This window comes from Oenanthe melanoleuca, chromosome 1, assembly GCF_029582105.1.
Source record: "Oenanthe melanoleuca isolate GR-GAL-2019-014 chromosome 1, OMel1.0, whole genome shotgun sequence".
Lineage (NCBI taxonomy): Eukaryota > Metazoa > Chordata > Aves > Passeriformes > Muscicapidae > Oenanthe > Oenanthe melanoleuca.
Genome location: NC_079333.1, coordinates 52,015,296 through 52,040,179, shown reverse-complemented (window position 1 = coordinate 52,040,179; position 24,884 = coordinate 52,015,296). Strand labels below are relative to the sequence as shown.

Sequence of the window (24,884 nt, the reverse complement as noted above, 5' to 3'; positions counted from 1 at the left end):
TGGTCTCCAAAAGATGCACAGTACTCACCTCTTCCTCCAAAATCAGAATTAATAAATGCCATAGAAAATTCCATGAGGAAATGCATTACTGTAGTACAGCTACTAAACAAAAGTAGCCAACAGCCCTTCAAGGTATGTGCCCATTACCCCTATTTTAAATGTGACACAGAGGTGTAGAAACAATCACAGTATGCAACAGTTTGAAGTTCCCTTTAAGAAGACAGGAGACTGTCAGACGACATAATTTTACAGAGTATTTTAATTCAAATGACTACCCCTATGAAGCTCAGCTACTAATGTGAACCACAAGTGCTTCTTCCAGACATGAGTCTTAAATCAGACACCTCCAAAGTAAAGCACAATATATGCACTACGGAAACAACAGCCTGGTTACTTGTCCAGCATCACATGAGAACAAAGGCAGAAAATTAAACATCACATCCAATTCTTCGGAATTCTCACTTGGCATAACCATGAAGACATGGTTTTCTCTACTTGCAGGCATTTGTTCCACTGCCTACAGAATTTTTTACTGATTTCTGCAGCACCTATAGCAACATGAGGTTTCTTCTTGTACAGCCCACAAACATCTTCCCTGGTCCAGCACCACAACAGGCTGAACCTATCAATAGATTAAATATTCTATGTGAACACAAAGACTGCTTCATAGTATACTGACACAAGGGGGCAAATGAAGATTACAGAATCTTAAAGCAGGAGTTATCTAACTTCTTAATATTTCATCTTGTGATCTTCCTGTTCTTTTTACAGTTATTAACTTGTGCTTTGGTTTTTTTTCCCTCTTTCAAAAAACCATTTCCTCCTTTGAATTCTAATTTCCCTTATTAGATGAAGCATTTTATTTACTTCCACAAAGACGATGACAGAACTGAAGAATCTTTCACATGAAGAAAGGCTGAATGATCTGAGACTCCAGCCTGGAGAAGAAAAGGCTTGTGTTTGTGTGATCTCAGAAATGTTTCTAAATGCCTGCTGGTGGGGGTACAGGAGAGTAAAGACATAGCCAGCTGTGTCCAGAGACAGGAAAAGAGGCAACAGGTGAAGTGCATGAAATTCTACCTGAACAGGACAGGCTGCAGAGTCTCCACCCTTGAATTTATTCAAAATGGACTGGACGTAGACTTAAAGAAACGAGTATGTTTGAACTAGGGATCTCCCTTACAATCTCAATTACTCTTAGTTTGGGATTTCTTTTAAGGACCAAAATCCATGAAATAGCTGAGGGTACTAATAGGCTTACCCTCTTCTCTGTGGAATATGAGGACAGGGATGAAATTGACAGTGATTTCCCTTATGATAGCAAAAGCTACTACTTAACAGCCTGCATTCCCTTCTGGATCTGAAGTGCAGAGCACTCCAGTGAATATTAGGAATCATCTGAGGAGTGCAATCCCCCTTCCTTAAGCCTGACTTATTCTCTTTCCCTAAGGCCATTCCCACTCTTGACAGGCTGCTGCTTCTTCCAAGTTCAGTAAACAAAGACCCAAATCTTTGCCCAATGTGTTTCAATTCTTCTGATTTTCCAGTTAATCAGGTCTGTCCTTCCTGTGTCTGTTCTCTGCTCCAACCTTTTAACATTGCATCTTTAGACATGCTCCTAACACTAGTTGTCTTCACTCATATAAAGCTATTAGTCTCAGTTCATTTTCAAGCAGGCCTATCTTTTCTTGCCTTTTTATATGAATTGAGCATCTTTTCTCCATACAATTCCTAAGCCTAGCAGAAAATAAGCACCTGAACTGAAAACAGTAAGCCTTCCTTTCTTACATCAGGCATAGTCCTTAGGACCACTGAGCTGCAACATAAAGCAAGTTCTATCCAGTCTCCAGCACCACCCACACAGGCAAACCCCTGGAAAATATAACTGCTAATATTTAGCCACCTGTGAACCATGAGAGAGATGTAACATCCTTTTCAAAGGTTTAGGAACTGAATCATTTGAGTAGGCCTTCATAAGCACTTAAGTAGTTTTCTTAATCCAGACAGAACTTGGGTTCCTCAGTTGAACTCTGGTTCTGCAAATGCTCAAACTCTGTTTTCACCACGTCACTGAACTATTCTGAGACGCTAAGGCCACAAAACAAGGCTCTCCAACCTTTGCCCTTCTGCTTCTTCCTGCTCCCTGCTATTTCCTGCCCTTGTGCCAGTGATAGGAGTTTGCATGGTGAACCAGAAGGAAGCACAGTCTGTTTCACTCTTCACACAAAGACCAACAGGAGCACAATGAAGTAGTCAGGAACAGTATTGGCCACTGGACTTTGTATGCTCTCAAGTCTCTGATGAGCTCTTTTAGAGTCACATCTACTCATAGAACTCCCTGGGAAAAATCCTGGGTACATTAAAATACTAGATCTACAAGAGCTACTGGATGGATGGCCTGCTGCAAGAACCAGTCTGCAGCATGCTGAAAAAAAATCAGTGACCTTTAAGGTCTTTCCAAACATTTCTAAGTCTTCAAATGGCTGAAGGGTATGTATGTGTAGGTCTTTAATATTTAGCAGTTACATAGTGCTATTTGAAGAATATCAATGAGAAAGCTATCCAACTTATAGCCAGATAGGATATTTTTTCTAAGTAGTCAACCTCGTTTTGGTCATGTATCTTAAATGTAGTAGGTAAATGTGCACACAAGTGTTCTTTATGTAAAGCTCTAGGCTATCTAATTCTGCATAGCTGTCCTATTGAGAACTTCTCAGGTCTGAACTAAATCAAATTTTAGCCATTAGTAATTTTGCCAGCTCAAATCCATAGCAGTAGTAGTCAAAGAGTGATTTTTACCAGTCTGAAGTTCTGAAATATGGTCAAATAATGCAAACTTATGAATTATGACAACTTGGATTCATATTCATCTACATTGGGTTTGTACCTGTGCAACTGCACCAGTAGCAGGCCAGTGAAGGCTAAAATCAAAATAAATCTTGAGTGCGGATAAGTTTATTTTCCTCCTTTTAAAACATCTATATGATTTATTAACTTGACTCTGAACACCTAGTTGAATAAGGTATGTGTATTTTAAATGGTAAAATACAACAGGGCTAATAAAATTAGATTAGCAAGTGATACTGAGTCATGATAGTGAAGAAAATAAATTCTTAAAAGGAAACACACTTTCAGATCTGTAACTAAAATTAGTGACATTTACATAACCATTAGTCTACATTTGACTCACCACACAGTTCTTGCATGCAGCTTTTAAAAGGAAAGGAGCCCAAGTAATTTCCATTCTCACTGCAGCAATTTCAATCATCTCAATGAAAAATTCTCCTGCAAGAGAAAAATCTTAGTGGAAGATGAGAAAAAAAATTAGTAAATTCACAGTCAGATATACAGATTAAACTTCTAACCACAAAACTGTTACCTGTCTATAGCCTAGTGGTTTAAGAAATGAAGTGGTTAATAAGTTTTGTTTAAAAAATTGGAAGGCACTTTTTCTTTGAGAGTTCTTTGCTAAAAGCATGACCAAAATCTTCTCAGTTCCTCTAATTTAGAAAAGGTTGTAAAAATAAACACAGTTTTAAGAGTTTTAATAAAGAAACGCACTGACAATTAAAGTAATATAATTTTTAAAGTTTTTAAATATATAAACAAACACACTTACCAAAGCATTGTTAGACAGGTGTAGCTTGAGATGGCGCCTTTAAAAAGTTCGGTTTTCACATAAACCAAAACAAAATCATTTATATCTATTCTATATTTACCATCAGATACTATGAAGCTCTAATTATAGTTTCTAAATAAATGAAAATACAGAAAAAGCTAAGAAAGTGTTCATATACAAACAAAATACAAATTTATAGCAACAAAAAGGCATAGGAAATACATGCAGTGTCCTGTACCATGACTCGTGTGCAGAAGTGACCAGCCTTACTTCAGCAGCACAGTTAATACTGGAGATATTTACAGTCTTAACACCAATATTTACGTGCTGCTAAAGTATGACAGACATCAGCATCACAAGATTGACTAATTTATAAGTGGTATGTCTCTTCAGGGTGATGAAATCCTTGTATTTTTGAGGCAGCACAATATGGCCTGCACCTTTTCAAAACCCACAAACCATTATGTGCTGCTACGTTATGCCAAGGTGTCTCCCATGCTTCAAGAAACAAACATCCTCTCAGTGCTGAATGAAGAATTTTTTTATTGAACTTCAGCTTCCATGTAGTAACATCAGTTGTATTAATGAACTACAAAATGTTTAGAAAACATCTGTCCATTGCCAAGCTGACTGTTTATTTACAGTAAAGCTTTAGACTTTATTGTCACGTGTGCATAATACCTTAATGGGACATGAACCACAAACTGGACAACTGTGTCTGATTAGAGGAACTAAAGATTATGCAGATGTTTATTTCAAAAGAAAACAAAAATCTGGGTTACTTTCTAATCTAACTTTTTGTTATCTAGAAACCTCAATGCGAAAAGAAAACCCCAACAACTTTCATATGTAAGAGAATAAGAATCTAATTTCAAAGAAAGCTTCTGACTCTACCGGTCCTCAGGCCACTAGTTAGCTCTGCAGCTTACCCTTACTGCAATTTTTGGGCAGACAGACTCAAAAAAGTCTTAATTTCAGAGGGGAAAAAAAAAATTAAAAACCCACAACACTTGTTAGCAAGAATAGTATCTTATCTGTTATTATGAGCAGGAGTTCATCTGCCCCCAGCCTAGAATGACCATGCTGCTTTACTTGAAGTAGGCAAGATGTGGAGTCCACATCCCTGCTAGGTATCGTTTTCTTAGACTAAAGAATGCCAGAGTTTTAAGTGTGTGCAGTCCTTTTACTAGAGATCTAGGTTCCCTAGATAACATGAATTACACTTTCTTTAATGTTTATATACTAAACCGTTAAGACAAAAGCTACTTACACAGCATGGACCCAAGCACGCCACTCCATTGCAATATGCCTTCTAGTCAGGTCATGACAGACAACTTCTGGAAATAAACAGGGCTATCTGGAAGCACAAAAAGATATTTGGCAGGCCATGTGGGGGAAAAGACTGGGGAGTTTATCCTTTTCTTCCTTCCTATATTTGTTTCTACAGTAACACAGCAGGGCAATATTGGCTAGAAGAGTCCATTGCCACAAATGTGCCAATTAAAGTGAGATTGCTAGTGTAAATTTACCGGTAACAGCAACAGGTAAATAAACAGGCAAATTTACACTTTTTATATCGTTTATCCAGGTAGGAATGCTAACCTTAGGAACTGCAAAGAGCCATTTCCAGTATATTTTATACATGCACAGCTATATTTACACTTATCTCCACCCCACCTCTTACTACCTATGCTTATTTTTTAAATCAGACAGCTAAGTCAGGCAAACTAAATTAAATAGGCACGACTTACCCAACTTACCATGGTGAATTAAAGCAGGAGTGCAAAGTCAGAATAAACCTATACTGTAAACGTATGCTCTGACAGTTGGTATCTCCCCTGAAGAAACTGTGCTAGGCACACACCAAGGGAAGAAAAGACAAAATCTCTACCATATATATATGTGTGTGTGTGTGTGTGTGTGTGTATATACATATATATGTAATGTGGAAAGCATAGATAAAGATAGATGTGAGCAAAAACACTAGCCAGCAGTAAAGGATTTACTTCAACTTTTCTGGAAAAAGAATATGAAAAACATTCTCTAGCAAGAAAAAAATACTGCTTTGTACTTGTAGATTTACCTTAAAAGATTGAAAGAAAATTATTTAAATAAGACAGCTGCAATATTTAATACCTTTGGAAGTGCATTTCTCATTTTTACATTCAGGCCAAATTCTTAATTTGAAATTCCATTTGTTTAACGGATACTATTCTTTCAATTGCCTGGTTGATTTCAGGTTCTAGCTTAAGTAGGGAGGAGTTTTTTTCCTGTTGCATAACTAAATCCCTCTAAAATTAACCTATACACACCATGAAATGAAGACTTGGCAGAACTATTATGCTAATTTCTACAGTAAGTACATTAGTAAGAAAACTTGCAGGTAATTCCATGCACCCATATACAACATGAACACAAAACTTTGCATGAATTACAGGATTCTGAGCTCTTTGAGGAGGCTTTTTTAGGGTGGTTTTTTTTTTTTTTTTCTTTAAATTATTTTGGAAGGTGTTCTGTTGCTGTTTTTTTTCTTTTAACTTTACTACAAAATGCCCTAAAAGAAGCCAACCCAAAATTCAACACAATGTGACTGTACTTTTTCTACACTGCTTTTAAAATAGATAAAATCTACAAGGAGAATAAGCAAATTATTGCATAAAATTGAAGGCAGTGTATGTGAGGGAAGGGGTTATGGAATAGGAAAAGAATGAAAGGAGGAAGTCTAAGATAAGAAGTGTACTCATAGCTGAGCCAGGAGTCTACTGAAATTCAGGTGTCTGCAAAAAGCTGTGTATCATTACTTCTTGGTCATAAAGTCAATATAGTTGTTACCAAGAGTGCTTCTCCTACCGCCATCCTTGTGTCTTAAGTCTGTGGATGAGAGACAGACAGACAAAGGAGACCTTGACAAAAGCTGGGAGTCATGTATGCAAGCAGCCCCATTACATTTCCCAAGTCCCTAAAAGCAAGAGCCCTGCTGAGGAAGAAGGATTTTGAAGATGTAAAACTGAAATTCCACAGAAGCAGCTCACATACACAAGTCAGGAATGCTCTTTGAAAAAAAATACTGGGACTGTTAAAAAAAAAAGAAAGATAAAGGGAGAGTGTGTGTGTGTACCTGTATTTGTGCTTGTTTTAGCAATTGTGTTTGGGAGTGTTCCCAAGCAATGAAGGAGCCTTTCCTTGATTTCAGTATTTCTTTGATAAATCAACTAAGACCAAGCCCACCATATAATATAATTTTCGTTTTTTATTGCTTATACTTAGGAGTCTATGACAACAAGCCAAACTCAATCTTTTCTGACCCTATGAAAACCAGCTACAAGTCAATTTCTGACTACTATTACAAACTAATAAGCTCCTTAAATGCTACTATAACTACTACTAGTAATAGAACTACTATAACTACCATAAATACTAATAACTCCTTAAACCTCTATATAACATATTATACCCAAAAGGTATCACAAGGCCTGCAATCTGACTGACAGTCAGTGACTTGGAGTAAAACACACCGAGGCCTTTGTATTAAACACTGTATGCTGTCTCTAATACCCAAGAACATGATGCAAAATTAAACATTTACCTCATGCCTTCTGATCATACAAAAAAGCACTCTCTTCATATTTCTTGGCCAAAATTTCTTCCTCATCAACAGTGTTATACACCAATGCTCACAACCATATTCCATTGCTTTTATTCCTTACTCATTAATGCAAATCACAGATCCTATATGAAAGCAAGTATTGCTTCACTGTTCATGGTGATCCTTTCCCAACTTTATTTCAGATTAAAATTAGAAAACTGAATGTGAACCTGAAAAACTTAAGTGTTCCACAGTCTAAACACATTACATTTGTCCACCAGTGCTACTCTCCTCCACAGCTCTGCCATCAGCAATTACATGTCCATATCTCAGTTTTCCCAGGTTAGCTTAGTTTAACCAGAAATGAGACAGGGTTTGCACTGAGATGGCACAGCATGAAGTGGGGCATCTTCAACAATCTTGTCCTGCTCTGTGCATTCCATTAATGGAGTAAGTTACTTCTATGCTAGACAGGACATTTTGAAGTGTAGCTTTTGGACAACTGCTAGTGAATTTGCCAAGCTCTCCTCTCACAGTTCAGTGCCACTAACACACCACTAAATATGAATAAACACAATGGCAGTTCAACACTGGAAAATACTTTTAGGGTCTTATTGAATTAATCTGGGAAAAAGAATTAGAGATAATCTCACTGTTCACTACCAAGAAAACACTTCCATTCTCTCAGATTTTAAGATTTAAAAGTGCATGTAGCTGTATCTTTCTCATACACTGTTTACACCCCTCCCTCCAAGTTAAAACAATAGTTTCATTTTATTTTTGTCATATGCTTACTCAACACCACAGTATTTATACTGCAAACATACTACAATTTTTAACTCTTGTTCATTCCTAAATCTAAAATTTAGAAATATATTATTTTACTCCTGCCTTCTTGTTTCTTTCTTAAGGAATCATCTTTTCATCTAGTTTGTGGTGTCAGTAGCCTTTAAAGTGATATGCATGTATTTTTTAAAAGAAGAAAAGACACTACTGAAATATTTTAGAACATTAGCTTTAAAGCTATCAGTGTACTTTCAGCTACCATTTCACCATTATTTGGTTCAGGCATAACCTACAAACACTCAGTTAATTCACTCAACTTAATTGAGGTTACTGGCTGGTCAGAGGAAGAAGAATTAAGAGCATAACCTATATACCTTGATTACTCTTCTCCTAAAGTAACAGTGAGATTTTAAATTACTGTTTAAGACTGCAGCTCTAAAAAGAAAAAATAGAATTAAATTAAATTTAAAAAATCTGTCTCTAAACTAGCAATTTCATTGCATGTGGGTTTTTTTAATTAAATAACTCTAACACTGCAATAAGCTTGTCTCACTTTACCACAAAGAGGTGCAGTAACCCAGGATCAAGCTTATACACACTTCTCCATGTATAATAGGTCCTCCCATACCTCCTAGCAAGCAGCTGAATATTTCTAAGACTATTATGAAGTTGTGTAAAAAAAAACAAACACAAATAATGCTTTAAACAATGCTCTGAAAAAAAAAAGATGAATATTTGAACAGAGATAACTAGCACTAATTTAGAGTTTTGGTAGCACAACCTTTGACATTAAAAAAGAAAAAATTTGAGTGTTCACTATTTCCTGATTATGCCAACAATATAAGCAAAAGACTGGGAAAACAGCATTTTTTGCAATGTGAAGTATTAATAACTTAAGTAAAGCAGATGACTGCTGATTACTGAAATTTACTGCTACTAAATTTGGAGAATCTATATCATGTGTCCAGCCATCTCTCCAAGGATCATGAACAAACAGATTTAGACTAGCTGGAGAACTACTGCATAAGATAAACATGAAATAACAAAGCCAGCTAAAAATAAAACCAGGAAGTAAAACCATTGAGAAATTCAGAAGTATAAAAATACCTGGAAATTTAGAAGTGAAGTTAAGGACTCCCAGCATCAAATTCTTTTTTACACCCTTTTTACTTAATCCAAGACTCCAACTACTGCTTATACTAGCTACACTCGTGTATTAATTTGTATGAGGTGCACCCCCCCTCTGACTGCACTCAGGAAGACAAACCAAAATGAGGGCTGTTACTTGGTTCTGCAATATGATGCTTCTATTGGGGTGATGAATAGCAAACAGAATGCAGTGGATTTCTGTGAAAGACAAGAAACTAAAGGTACAGTATGTCAATTTTTATAGCTTGCTAGCTAAAAAAACCGTAACTACAGGAAGCTGATATAGCACACAAAAAAATTATCAATGTATAGTTTGGTATATTATAAGTCCATTTTAGAATCAACTGTAGCTTAAAAATAAAACTGATAAGACCAACCCCACCCACCTTTTTTCCCAGCTTCTAAAAAGTGTTTTGTCAGAAGCTGATGCATTAACTAGATTGCTATATGAAACACTTCACAGGGAACTTATAAAGTGTAACAAGGTCCAAGTTCTAGCAGAGTTTGTAAAAGTTGCATTTCAGAAAAACTTTCCAGATCCCTCTTGACTGCATGGGTATAGCCTGCACACAACTTTTAAAAAATCTGACTTTTCTGCACCTTTGGCAAGCACACGGGAAGAAAAACTGTGTGAACACTTTCAATCTGTACCAGCATTCTTTCTGCTTGAAAGGACACATACAAAATTAAGAAAAACGAAGAAGCTATTTTCCAAGTTCTACAAAGTAAGATGTTGTATTTCATTATAGTAGTAATTAAAATGTTCTTTCCCTGCCAATTTTATGAGAAAAAATATTGAAACTAAATATGGTGGATACATCAAAAAAGAAAGTCAGATCTATCTTAAAATAGAATCTTCAGTTTCTATATGAGTATTAAAATTTTTTTCTAACACCTTTTCAGATTAAAAAAAAATATTAAAAAAGAAAAATATTTTCAAGTTTTTCAATAAACATAGACTTCGGTTATTACACTATTACATTCAGAAAAGATTATCCTATTATTATAGCTAAAGTTTCCAAAACCTGAAGTATATAAAATCATTGGTGATAAAAAGAAAATGTGACAATCTCTCTCCAAACAACAATAACTGCACAATACAAACCAGCTACATAATGTAAAGTTATTAAGACAGGGAAACAGGTTCTCCTTTTAAACATATTAAATTTAAAAAAAAACCCCACCTTCTAAAATCTATCAACTATTTGTTCTCTATTATATTAATTATTTTTTATTTTTCTTACGAAAAAGAAGACTCGCTCATGTAACAGTTACAGGCCTCATGTAAAATTTTGTGCTCCTCAAAGCTGGCACAGTCTTTTATGAAAGAGGGCCATGCAAGTATTGCTGTTTAAATCTTCTAACTATAGATACAGAGCAGAGCATTTATTGTCCTCAACAGAATATTCCAGCCACTTTTGCAGATACCCTGGTGATCTGTGAACAGGATCAATTTCCAAAGTGAAATTTTTCTAGGAAAGTGAAAAATATATTGGTCAGTATTAGCCAGACTGCCTTCCTAGTGCTGTCTATCTCAAATTGATAAATAATTACAAATCACAGGCCAGTAACAGAGCAACATTTTTTAAAAATTGCCTTATATATAAATAATAATTTACATGATGCCAAACCACAAATCTTAAAACTGAGATTTTGTTACATCTCAGTATTGTATGGGACTATAATGCCTAAAGATAAAAACAAGGCCCATAGCTCAGAACGAAACCCCACTTGTAAAGGGCTAAATTTGCTGCTTGTCTGCTTTCAAAGATTTAAGGTCAGAGTGACAATGCTATAAAATAAGGGTCAAAGCACAAAAAGACCAAGGCCACAGAACAAAGAGCTTTTCGTGTCCTGAAAGAAGTTGCTTTTTGTAAGCTTGCCTTCTGGCTCAGGCAGTAAATTTGTCTTTTTCTTAACATCATCACTACATGACTTCTATAAAATGCCAGACAACAGCACGACTTCTGAAAGGTGAGACTGACCTGTTTGAAGAAATCAACTCAGCTGTTAAGAGAATGCACTAGTTAATAGCAGAGGAACAGCTCCTGGTAACTGCTACTTTTCCAGTCATTAGCTGTATTTCTACAACTTCAGTATTTAATTAGACACTTCCACAGAAGTTTCAGGTGTCCATAACACCTTTGGGGTACAGATTCCAATCTTTCCCTCCCCTCTCCATGAAATATTAATAGAATACTACTGATCTTAAGATATACCATATAACACACAGATCTGTGTACTACCTTTCAAAAACATTTCTTGTTTGGCTCCCCCCCACTTTCCATCAGTGAGACCCACTACTCACAGAATTGAGCTAATATAAAATAAAATATTACTTTCTAAGGCTGACACAGATCAATAAGCATTGAATTTCATTTTTCCAGCTAGAAAACAAACTTCACTTAGAAGGTGCTTTTCCAAAACAATAACAACGGTTTTGACAAATGAAAGCAACTTTATCCAGAAAAAAAAGAAAAAGAAAAAAAAAAGACAAGAGATAAGGATGCTGGGTGCTTCTTATGGCTTTATATTAAGCTAGATTCTCAATATTTCACTAACAAGCTTAAAGTAAAACCACGCTGAATTAACAAGATGTTAATATATTAATAAAAAATATTTATAATCCAATACTTAAAGTACACAGATAGTTAAAAAAAAATTGCACTCTCAAACTAATAAATATCCACAAACTTAAAAGACGTTAAACCTCTGAAAACTAGCATCTGAATTTTTTTAATAAAAAAGTTACTTGACAGTATGCTCTTTGAGAATATCAGTATTGCAAGAAGCGTCTCTCCATCATAATCCAAATCTCTACAAAAGAATCAGAATTATCTGCATTATCTTTTATAGCAAGTCTAAGGCAAGACATTTTGAAAACACAGATCTTCCATACTTCAAGTAATTATTTTCCCCTTCACAATAGATAGCTTCTGTCCTCAAAGTTACTATTTTTTTTTCCAGTCCTACTAACTTACTTAAAAGCAGGAGCTGAAGATTCAGATACATGGAATTAGGTTAAAAAAAAATATACAAAAAAACCCCCTTACCTTTTGACTCTGGAGATCTGTAACAGCTGAGTTTCAGTGCCAGCAAAACAGAAGCTCCATGAGACAAATTGCTTTGCTTTTCATCTACCTTAAGCTATAATATCTGATTCCTACACTAATTACTAAATATAGCATTTAATAAAATTATCCTTTTTTTTCTTTCTAAAAATTTAACACAATCAAAAAATACCTTAATATAGGAAAAGTGTAGTGTAACATACGAAAGGCCTACTCCAATCATCCTACACTTTTTGGAGGAAATAATCACTCCTCATCTCTCAAGAAGCACTTGGTGCGAGTATACCGATTTTTCTTGTGGTGAATAGCAGCCCACAAGTTAAGGAACTGATGCAAACTGGCAGATTTCCCCTTCTAATTCTGAGTCATATGCGTCATCTTTTTGTCAAAAGCTGGGAAGAAAAAGAGTCTCTCTTCCAGCTTGCCACATGAAACCACCTGCTTAAAGACAGAACAGACCAATATTGCAATACTGGTCTGCACATTGCTGGTACTTACACATTTGTTCTTGCTTCGTTCAAATAAACAAAACTCTGAAGACAGCTTTAATGTTAATGACAGAACTTATCTCTTTGATTTAGGCCCAAAAATCAAGCTGGTAAAAAAAAAAAAAAAAAAAAAAAAAAAAAAGAGTCATATTGGCATGAAAGTATTTATTCTTAAAATGGTAGTGTCTTACCTGCAAAAGACTAAAGGTTCAGTTCCTTAAAAGCTTACATGCCTGCTTGGTTTAATCACCTAGAATCAGACAGATTTCTTAGAAATGCATTCCAAAACCAAGAGTTCACGTGTGTGATTAAGACCTCTGTACCACTGTACATGGCTGCCAACTGATTCCTCAAACCCACTCTCCCAGTTAAACCAAAAATTTCCCCTAAACCCCAGAGAACCTAACAATTTCTGTAGGTTAAATTTCACATGCTCCTTTTCCCCCTGTTGGGGATTTTGCAAATTGAGAACCAAGAAAACTATTTTCTTCTTGGACAGACTGATCAAGGCTAGTCATTGTTGGACTATATATATTGTGTTATGACACAATATCTCTCTTTCAAAGGCACCAGCACCAGTTAAGGTTGGGCACATCATTGCCAGCAGATTACATATTTTCAAAATGCACTGGAGTTGCTGATCAGACCTGCAGAAAACAGGTGTAAATGTTTACTGTAACAATGCACCAAACTACTTATATTAATCTGTGGCACTGCTAGAGTGATTGCAAGTAAGTGTTCTTTATTAAAAAAAAAAACAACAAAAAAACCAACTTAAAAGCAGCTAAAGCAAATTTTAGACATTAATAGTAAGTTGTGCAAAAGAATGCAATGAAAATACAACTTGACAAACTGATTCAGAGTGTTGAAACAAGCCATTTTAATCATAGATCAGCTTTTTTATATATAAGCACACAAAATATATAAGATATTACATATGTATGCACATAAAAACTTAGATAGAAAGACAGGTATAAACTCACATACACACTCTTATATAAAATGCTCTTTGTTTTCAAATTTGTACTGTGCCACAAGCATTTACACGGCTGGGTGCATACATTTCAATATAATGAGAAAATTTGCATTGCTAAAATAAGAATACTAGAGTGCTTTTCAAGAACCACGACACCATCATTTGCATTACAGGTTATTATTTACAAGTATTTAAGATGTTCTGCAAATCTATAATGAACATTGCAACAATGAAAACGGAAATTTATTATGTAATGCACTGTTATATAAATTGTTTAAATTGTGTACAATATACACAGATGGTCTCTTCTACTCAGTTAAATATTAAATACAGCACTTTATTGCTCAACTTCAACTATTTTTTTCTGTATTCTATATAATATATTTTACTTGATAGAATTACAGACACAAAGAAGCTATCTAATGCCTTACCCTGGTTATCATGTGGTTTGGTTTTTACATTTTTTAAATATTAAATTATTTATTCATACAGTCATCTTAATTTGACTAACTTTGCAGTATTTTGTAAGAAACTATTTCACTCACCGTATATTCCATTTTCCTTGGTACTTAACAAAAGACATTTAAGCTTTGCTGCAATGTTACCTTACCCCCTAAAACCCAGTATCTTGCCAAGAGCTTGATGTGGCACACAACAGCAAATAAAAACCAAACAAAACCCACCACTGAGAAAGTTATGCCTTTTTGATAACGGCAAGAGAGAACAAGGTAAGACACTATGGAAGATGTTTCTTAACTTGTAATTCAGCAAAACATAAGAACTGGCTTAACTTTTCTCATTCAGTGGAGCACTCCAAGATATGAAAAGTGAGTTAAATAAACCATTTAGGAGGGTAATCACTAAGAGCAGCTTTTGCCTGGGGGAGACCCTGGGAAAGTCTCCATTGACTCCCTCTTTTTCATCACAGGCACCCATAACTCTTCTGGGGTAGGCTGCTGCTTTGAATTGCCCTCTAGTGTTAGCCTTCATTAATTCCTACCTCAATAACAAATCTTGTTCAGGTTTTTCATAACAGAAAGTGGGTCAGCAACATAAGTTATATTAAGCTAAAAAAATTAAACAAAAAAATTTGAACAGTGTTTAAAATTCATTTAGAAGTTAGAAGACTGTGAGGTTGACAAATTAAGTATTACACACCAAAAATACAATGGTGGGAAAAAAAAATCAAATCAAGGACAACAAATTTATGAGAAAACTTATGAACACTGCACTTTACATCTAAGTCACTTTCTTCTGCAGTTTCACAAAAATATTAATTTTTGAAGCAAATACTCAATATTCACAGCCAAATTCACTGTCATTATGGTGGGATCAAAACATTAAAAAAACCAGAGAAGTTGCTGGTGTCAACGGAACTCAGTTTAGCAGTACCAATACCCTGGAAGGAATTATTCTCTCGCTACTAATTCAAGAGTCTCTTCATTACACCCTAAACCCAGATGAAAAACAGGCATCATGAAGATCCAGATTTTAAGCCCGGTAAAAGAAGAGAAGGCAAGTATTTGCCTCTGATTTTATTTCAAACTATTTTTTATCTGCTCTCAAATTGTTTAGAGAGGTTATGAATCTGGGACTTAAAGAAGTATGGGGAATATATTAGCAACACTTGCATGTCATACAAGCTATGGATTTCCAGATACATAGAATTAAAGAAAAGCATATGACTTTTTGTTTAAAAAATACTCTGGTCATACAGAACTACAATCCCTCACTCTGACTGAGAGCTGAAAAAATATTTTTAGAATTAGGTGTTAACACAGATGAAGAAAAGTACAGATCTGAGTGCTGCTTTTATAACTCCTGTGTTTGGCATTAAAAGCAGCATTTTCCCTTCTCCTGAGAACCTGGAAAAAATCTTTTGGTTTTAGGGAGCATAGGAACAGGGTAACCAGTCCATAATCATTCTTTTTGATCAAGAGTTCTTTTTGCCCATGGAAAATGCTGACAATAAGTGTTACCATATCAAAAGGTAACTCTGTTCCACAACAAACTTTTCAATATATTTTCACTTAGAGAAGGACTTTCTATAAGAGCCTTTACAATGTTTCACAATGGATGGAGCATCTTCTTTGTTTAATTTTTGAGCTTGGCTAAAACATGGACTAGCCGGCAAGAAGAAAAAGCTAGGTGTTTTCAGAATAAAGTGATAACATTCATAAGACCACAGTATCTACCCATTCTATCAAGACAAAATTTTGCTCCAAAAGAATACAGAAATTATAAAGCAAATGTTTTAATTTATCAGATGCTCTGGAAGGCCTGTTAAATCTCGAAGTGACTTATATGAAGTTATATCTATTTTGAAGTAGGAAATGATCAGTTAAATTTGGGAAGATCATAGTCAGTCTTAACTACAATATTTTCTAAACATCCAAGTTAACTTCCATATGAATACTAACATCCATTTCCTTCTGTGGGAAGAAAGGGCAGTTTTAAAATAAAAAAATCAAAAAAAAAATTAAATTGTTCTTCATGTCAATTAGGAAGTGGAAGCATAAAAAAAAAAAAAAAAAAAAAAAAAAAAAAAATCTTTGATCAACCTCTTAGAAAAAAACCACCAACAAACCAAACTAAACCATCCACAAACAAAAAAAAACCATAGGACACTCACAGGAAGTAAAAAGCAAGTTCTTAAAATTTAGTGGGTTAAAGAAAAGGTGCAAATACTTCAGATGTATTTGCACTTTACTAAGATTTTTAAGTACCTCAAAAATTAAAAACAAATATTGCTGACATCTTGCTTTGACTAGATTATCTTGATAATGTATTTCAATAAAAAAAATAATTCTCTTATAACACTGGTCTAAATTTAGAATAACAAAAAAACCCTTGTTTTCTGGAAAAAAAAAAAGTAAAAAAAAAATTACCATGAATATCCATATGTTTGAAAAATTCAAAAATTAACACAGCTAGAAACAAGGATTTCTTCAAACAAGCTACTCAATTAACAATTGCATCTTCATACATGGGCTGCTTTTAGTGTGCAAACAGCAGTCTAAACCAAGGTCTATTAACAAGCCATCAATATACTACATGAACATTTAACAACTTTGATTACATTTCTCATTCCTGCACTGAAACCTTCAATGTATGGGTCTACATAAATTCCTCCTTAGACTTCTGTTGAAATGAAACAAAAATAACACTAAAAAAGGGGGCCATACCTAACTTATATATATTTGCATTTGAGTGAGAAGAATAATTTAAATATCCCAGTAGGCACATTTTAACTATTTTTCTTTAAGAATTTGCAAGCCATTTGCTTTTCTTTTTCTACTGCCTAGGAAGACCATTTTATCAACAGACAAGGAAAAATGATGTCTAAGTATGCCAGTCTTAAATCCTTCCTATATACAGGCTTCATTGAATGTCTGAAGTAATAATAAAAATTAATGTCTATTTAAATCTAATAGTATACAAAACTCCATTTTAAAATAATGTAGAGCTGGGCATTAGTTTAAACTAACAAAGTCCAGAAAATTCAGTTGCTTCAGATTTAAAACTTAAAACAGTCATGCCTAAGATGTCAAACAATGGCTGATTTTACATGCGTTGTAATAGCTAGGAACGGGTTGCATTTATAGCTACAGATTCCTTTCATGAAAATTATTTCAGGTGCCTTTGTAAAGTAAGAAAAGTCCTTAAAGAAATCACAAATTAATTGTGAAAGTAATCTGCAACAGTTCTTTTTGGATGAGCAATAAGCATGCAATGTCAGCTTTCAAATAATGATTTCGTTAACAAGACTTGTAGAGCCTCAAGTGTTATACCTACAGTCTGAACAGTAAAAGGGGCCATGAAAAGTTCCACATCTGAAACACTTCAGTAGAGGAGTCTGCACATTTTTATCTTTTCAACCTCATTACAATTAGATATTGCAAAACAGTTTACAAAGTCAAGCACACAGCTTGCAATAGCCACACCAGCAATTTTTAAGGGGCAAGCATGGCAGTCCCTTAATTCAGGCTGAACTTCAAACAGAATCAGCGGTTGTTTTGCTAAATAAGAACTAGAATAGGAGAGGCTAACAGTAGGAAAACAAAACAAAAGCACCCCACTACCTTTCTAGCAAGCTACCCTACCACCTTTCTTGCAAGTTTCATCCACTCTTTGGGTCAAGAAACATTCATGTTGACTACCAAGTACAAAACAGCACTAGAAAAGAAAATTAAAAATTAATATGGGCCAAAATTCAGCACAAAATTCAGCAGAGCAAATCAACACCTTAAGTGGACTCTAATCATAACTGACAACTGCAGCACTCTTAAAAGATACTAAAGCTTGTAAATGGGTAAGACTTAATTGCTACATTACTGCAAAACTCTTTGCACTTTCTAAAAAAACATTTAGACTTGTCTTAAAGTTCTAAATACTTTAATATATACTAAATTTGTAAAAGGAAAATAAGTGGGTATCTAATGAGAATACCATTCTGCAAATCCTTACTCATGGTCGTGAGTCATTAGAACTACTTGTGTATATTAAAGTTTGTAGGATTAGGCCCTAAATGTAAAATCCCTTTGATTTACAGTTGTGAACCAGAAACCACCTTTTTTGCTGAATAAGAATCTATGAGAAATACTCTGAACCTGTGTCAGACCAAGGAACACTCCATCAAACTTTCACCTTTTAAATATCTCACAAGGGAGTCTTAGATACCTTTGCCTTGCAATATAATCCTGATTTTCATTAACAAGAATGTAACTGCTTTTGTACAGGAAAAAAAAAAAAAAAAAAAAAAGAACAAACTCAAACTGTTCAGTGAAATCCTAAAATCCTTATTTTCCTAAGAAAGCTAGTAGGAAAAAAAAAAGTGGTGGGGGGGGGGGGGGTGCGGGGGAAAACAAAAAAAAAACAACAGCCATGCAGTACCACCAAAGCAGTTTCTGGACAGACCGAAATATTTATTTATTTGGGAGCATATTAGGCAGGTTACCCAAACATGGTTACAGCATTAATAGAAGTACTTTCACTGTGTGTTTAATCACATAAAGAAAGGATTAAAACTGAAAGAATTACCTACTCACTAATCACGAACTTCAAAGCTTATATAAAGTTAAGGTTTACTTCCTTTACTTTCTGTACTCAAATTTTTCTTACTCAACTGATAATTTTCTCTAGAAGGCCTCAACTACCCTAAAATCATAGTATTGTATGAAAAATATATTCAGAATCCATCTGCCTCTAATACTTCTGGAACAGGAGATGTATTACTGATAAATTCCAGTAATTCTTCAGTTCTACCAGCCATTAGTTACAACAATGAGGAAATATGAAATTTACACCTCATTGGATTTGCTTGGTAGAAATTAGGAGTTACTGGGATAAACTGAAATCCTGGGCTTTTAAAGCTTCTCATGATTTTATGGTGCGATTATTTCCTATTAAAAAAAAAGTGCTCTTGAAGACAGATTTGATTAAGAATAAAAACTGAATTTTAGCTCAAAGTTGGAATTGCTAAAGTCACAACATATTCATAAAATCTGTTGCACTGTAATGTATTCTGCTGAAGATAGTCTTACAGATTTTACTACTCCATTTAGTATTTAAACAAATTTACTCAATCCAAGACCAGTTACTATTTTAATTTCAATTGTCTCTGTAAATGGTTAGTTAAGACTATTCGTATATGAGTGGATAGGTTATGATTACTCTGAATGGATTTCTCAGTTTCAGCCAAATGAGTACTTTTAGTGCAAAGCAGGACTTGCAATATGAGTGTAGCACAGTCCATATTAATTCCTCTTAATTGTTCAGTGTTTTACTAAATAGTATCTGTTTGCCAACAAATAAGATAAATAAAATCTCTGACTATTCTGGTACAGATGGAGGGCTCTAAAGACCTGTTGTTATTATTTTTTTTTCTGCTTCTTTGTTTGTCAGGTATCTAGTTTACTAATGCCTTTAAAATCAAATTTTACATACTACATGAAAATACACTCAGCTAGCTCTCTATTCAATTCTATTCTTTAATGCACTGTTCCAACAAAAAAAAAAAAAAAAAAGTTATTGAAAAATAATTTTTTTATATTATCCATACTTTGTTTTTGGAGTAGCAATATCTTAGTTGGAGTAATTCCCAAGAAAGGAATATGAGAAAAATACTATTTGGAGAATTTATATAGCTCAGATAGATTAAGGCTGTTGCAAACTCAGCTTTTGATACATATTTTTGGCCACTTCATTTCCTTCTGAGCATAGCCTGTGTTAATACTTTTACTTAGTGTTTTATAATTTTACAGGAGGAGTGTAAAGAAGAATTATTTTAACAAATAATAAATTCTTGAACAATCCCATCAGAACTGGCCTATTTTGAATAATCTGAATAAGTCATACTACTGTGTGCATTTTTTAAAATAAAGAACATATGTAATAAGAGAAATGTTAATATAATATATACCATGCTCATGCTCCATCAACCTTCCAGAGAGTTTTTCAATCACAGGAGTAAGCCGGTCTCCAAAATCAGCTCTCTATTGAAAGGTCAAAACCTGCAATAAAAATGTCATGTATTATAACATATTTCCAACACCCACAGTTTCATGGTTGATCCCCAAACATAGATGTAGGTCATCAGCTTGACCCTCGCATTGTCTATGTTACAGGAAATCCTAATTTTAAAAATACTTTTTTTTAAAAACCAAACTGACTTGATTAGGAACACCTGTGATATGCCTCTTTATTATCAGAAGCCTCCTGAAACAAATCAGATTAGCATGTTTCTGCTTTCATTCTACCCACAGCATTTTAAGATGAAAGTAAGAGGAAGAAGGAGGAGGGGGGGGGAAAAAAAAAAGAAAAAAAAGGAGTAAGGGGTGTAGTTCTCCCTTCCTAACCACTACCAATCCCTCCGTTCACTCTCAAATAAGAAAACAGCTAAATTTTTTTAGTAAGTAGACTACTTAATGGATGTGTGATTGTGTTGCCATATTTCCTAAAATATGCTATTGATGGTTAAGTACTTAAATTCTAGTGTTTCACTTTAAGGAGTTTGAATTTTTTTTTGCTCTTCCAGGCAGTGCCATTATTGCCTTTATTAAAATTCAGCCTACAAATATTAGCTACTCTAAAATACATAATAGAAAAACTACAGTCATATAAAACATTCTGAGAGATGAAATAAAAATTTAAGGGGGGAAAAAAAAAAAAAGAAAGAAAGAAAACAAAAGCAGCAGCCCTGATGATCAGGTAAGAACAAAGTATAACTTGACAGATGCAGTAACTATAGCCAAATAGCTACTGGAGGAAATACTGCATTCACACAGACAAAATCTTAAATCTGTTTTGACTTTATTTGAATTTTTTCATTGTAGACACCATAACAAGACACATCCTATGCCTAATAAATGAGTAGCTGATGCCTAAATCAGGTCACCTGCTTACAAATACTTCCATAAATTTGTTCTTTATTCTTTAAGAGTATTCTAGAAAATATTACAACTCTCTCACAGCTATGGACATACAATAAGCACCCTGCTTTAATAAGAAAAAGGAGTTTGTATTTTTGTGTATTTCACACATCATCTATTTCAGCTTTTTAAAAAAAAGTTTTTGTTCTTAAACCAAACCCACCAAAGCTGTGGTCCCCCTCTGTGCTTATATTGAGATTTAACATACTTGAAGATTACATTGAAACTGGACTTAAATAAAGCTATTTAAAATGAAAATACATGCCTAAGCCCTATACGATGTGTAACTATCTTTTCTCAGATCAAATCTTCAAGTGAATTACAGTTCATGCTAAATAAAATAATTAGTTGCAACCAGATTAAATGTTGAAAAGTTTATTAATAATCTATTTACTGCAGATACACTCACTGCAGTGTCTGAAAACAAACTAAATAGTCACGGGGTGGGGGGGCTCCTATTTCTAACAGTGGCTTCCTTTAGACATTAATAACGATCACTGAAAGTCACTCCTCTTTTTCAGTTTTGAGCAATATAACAACATTGCCTTCAGCTTTAGAAGACATCTTGGGAAACTTTGAACAAAATAAAAGCTAAATGTGCTTACTTTAAATTTGCTATTGTTTTGTGCATATGGAAATAAATGTGTGTGATGTCATCCTCCTACACTAGCACTGTCCATTATCGAGCTATGGAAAAGTGCTAAGAATTAGATAAAGTTTAAAAATTTAGTGTTCTCTGTAAAAATAACTTCTTTTTTTGTTTTAATGATATACTAAAAATACTATTACATGCAAATATTAGAATTAAAAATTGACCAACTTTAAATGTTAGCTGGACTAGAACTCATGTTGTGCTCCCTCCTCTAACACTTATCAAAATCTTCTGAAGTTCTCACACAGCATTCAAAGCTAAGATCAGAACTATTCCTCAATTCTGGTAATATCAACTGTATCCCAAAATTTCCTTATTAGAATAAGTGTTTTAAAAACTTACAGGAAAGGGTTAAAAAATAATCAGTACAGACATTGCCTTACACCCTTATGGGCAGAAATTTTTATACCTAGCTTACTCTGAGCATTTCTGAAATTGTCCAGTATCCACAATGAAGAAATTTTTCAATAAAGAGATTCCTTTTGAAATCCAGCTTATATATTAATACACCAGTAACTTAAAAATTCAACATTCCCTGCCAATAATGCACAAAAAAAATAGAAATTGCAAATCAACATTTTCACTGACTAAAAGACGTTACTGGAAATCTGTGGCTACACCTCTTTACCCTATCTCATGTCCCTTTTCTATTTGAGGGGCATATCAACTTTTTTTCCATCTTTAAAATACATTACTAGTTCTTTTAAAAAAATAGATGGTTGTGAGAAGCGTCACAGAGGACCGAGTTAAAGAACAATTTGGGCAGCCTGTTCAAACAAAATTTTCCAAGTATTACTGATAATAGAAAACATAATTTTTGAGATCAGTTTCCAGTGTTGGATATTAAGTATTTAGAACTTACAATAATAAATAAGTGAAAAAAATCAGAGGAGTATTTATTGGTGTACCTGAAGTTATTTTTAGCTTTAAAAACTTTCTGATAAAACCATATTTGTTTCTGCACAAAAGCCTACAGTTTCATTCCCTATTTCTTTCACAGTCAGTCAAAACTAGTCTAAGATGCACTCTACCCTTGACAGTTTGTAATGAATGTGAATTACTCAAATCACTTGCTATGGGCCTTTGGGTGTGGGTGGATGACTGCATCTACAAAGCAAAATACCTGCAGCATATTCATAGAATACAGTGATAAGGGTCTTGGTTCTCCCTTACATATTCAGTAGTTAATTGCTCCCCAGAGCAAATCACAAAACCCAGTTAGGTTCTATAAAACTGATATGTGGCTACTTTTCCTGTAAAGAAAGCTCGTGTGCTTTTACATGTGTAAAAGTATATCAGAAAAGCAGTGATACACCTGTTAGCATGGCTTCTGACACTCAAGATGGGTAAGATGTGCACCTTCACACAGTGTGCACAGGCAGGGTATACAGAGCCAGGTAGTTTGTATGCAGTTCCAGTTGTACTTCACTGCAAAATTTGACTTATTAATCATAAAAATAATTAAGGAATTAAAGATTCCAATTTATTTTTCCTCCATGACATTATATTTTGAATGGAATAGTATTAGGTTCAGAATTCCAGAAGCTAAGACTAAAAAACCCTAACAACGAACTAAACAGAAAAAGAACCCCATGATACCTTGGTATCGTATATGCAGTCAGCCTTTAAAATGTTACTACAATATGCCTCCTATGATGTACTAGCCTAACACATTAAAAAGTCATAGAGATACATAGTCACATTTTCAAATTATTATTTCTGAAAATTAAAAATTCTCAAGAGTTACTTCAAGCTTCAGTAGATTTATATCTATAAAATAAGAGGGTACCTCTTGAAAACTTTCAATACAACTTTAGAGGAGAAAAAGAAAAAAAAAAAAAAAAAAGAAAAAAAAAAAAAAAAAAAATCAAGCCCCAACCAAATGAAGCTTATTTGGATGCTTTTCCTAAGAATCAAGGTAAAGGATTAGACGCAAAAGAAAAGAAAAAAGAAAAAAAAAATTCAAAATTTAATTAAAAAAAAAATACACACCCTATGCTACGTGTTATACCTATAGGTTTAATTAGGCATAGAACATTAGCTTTCAGTTATTGACAAAATATAAATATATACATTTAGATATTTAAGTTCAATTGATACTTCCTCCAAACGTAACTTTTTCAGGGCCAAGTAATCCCAGTTAATGTTTGACATTTTAACTAAGGTAAAAAATGCAAACAGCTCTACAAGGGTCTATTTAAGCTACATGATTTTTAGCCCCTAAGTACTCAAAATAAGGAGTTCATCAACTATAAGAAAGGAAAAGTTACTTAAAATACACTATATATTCATATTAGATAGCTGCTTTCATTTTAGCCACACCCACCTTTATGTAATTGTAAAATATGAGAACAGTGCAGCTGAGAAATAAGAAAGCTTAAAAGAACAGTTGTTTCATGTGGTCAAATAGGTGCTAAGTACATATTTTAATTAAAATGAAAAATAGGTATAAATTGCATGCTATTGAACATGACTATCGAACATGGGGAAAAATGCACACGCACCTGTACAATACTGAATTATAGAGGGTTTTTTTAAAATTAGCTATGAGTCAAGACAGTTATTTCATTGAAAGTGAAAGTCAGTATTTCTGAGTGCACTTCCACAGCGGAGTAGTGTAAATCTCTTCAAATCCTGATATTTCAAAAGTATACATAGCTACAGTGAAACAGCTTTGTGCACATTCCCATACTGACTGTTAGAAACGTTTCTGAAAACACTCGGAAAGTAATGATGCAGAGCTAAACAAGTGAGTGCTAAATCTCCATAGGATCTTACTAGTATCTCAATTTCAAGTATTAAGCGGAATTTTCTATCAGGACACAAAGGTATGAATTGCAGAGAGAAACTAAGCAGCTATTCCTAGGAAAAAAAATAACTGAAAAAGTGTAATTTCCATACTGGATTAAAAGAATCCAGGGAAACTAGGGATTCGAGACAGAAAAATCTCCTTGAACTGTTGGATTTCTGCATTACACAGAAAATATCTTCAATCACAATCCAGTTGCCATGCTGGAAACGCTAAGTTTTGCATTTCACTTTAAGACTACACGCTCTCAGCCATGTACACAGAAATCTTTTGTACAGCACTTCTGCACCCCAACTCTTCTCTACGTCCCTCCTACGT

General features: G+C 34.2%; 1 long non-coding RNA gene across 1 annotated transcript; it reads right to left on the bottom strand.

The window, feature by feature from the left end:
• Nucleotides 1-293: 293 nt before the first annotated feature.
• On the bottom strand, nucleotides 294-3,874 carry LOC130249508 (uncharacterized). Its single transcript, XR_008839809.1, has 2 exons — nucleotides 3,191-3,874; nucleotides 294-622 (listed from the first exon to the last, which is right to left on the bottom strand). It is a non-coding gene; the product is annotated as an uncharacterized LOC130249508 (long non-coding RNA).
• Between the last annotated feature and the right edge of the window lie 21,010 nt (nucleotides 3,875-24,884).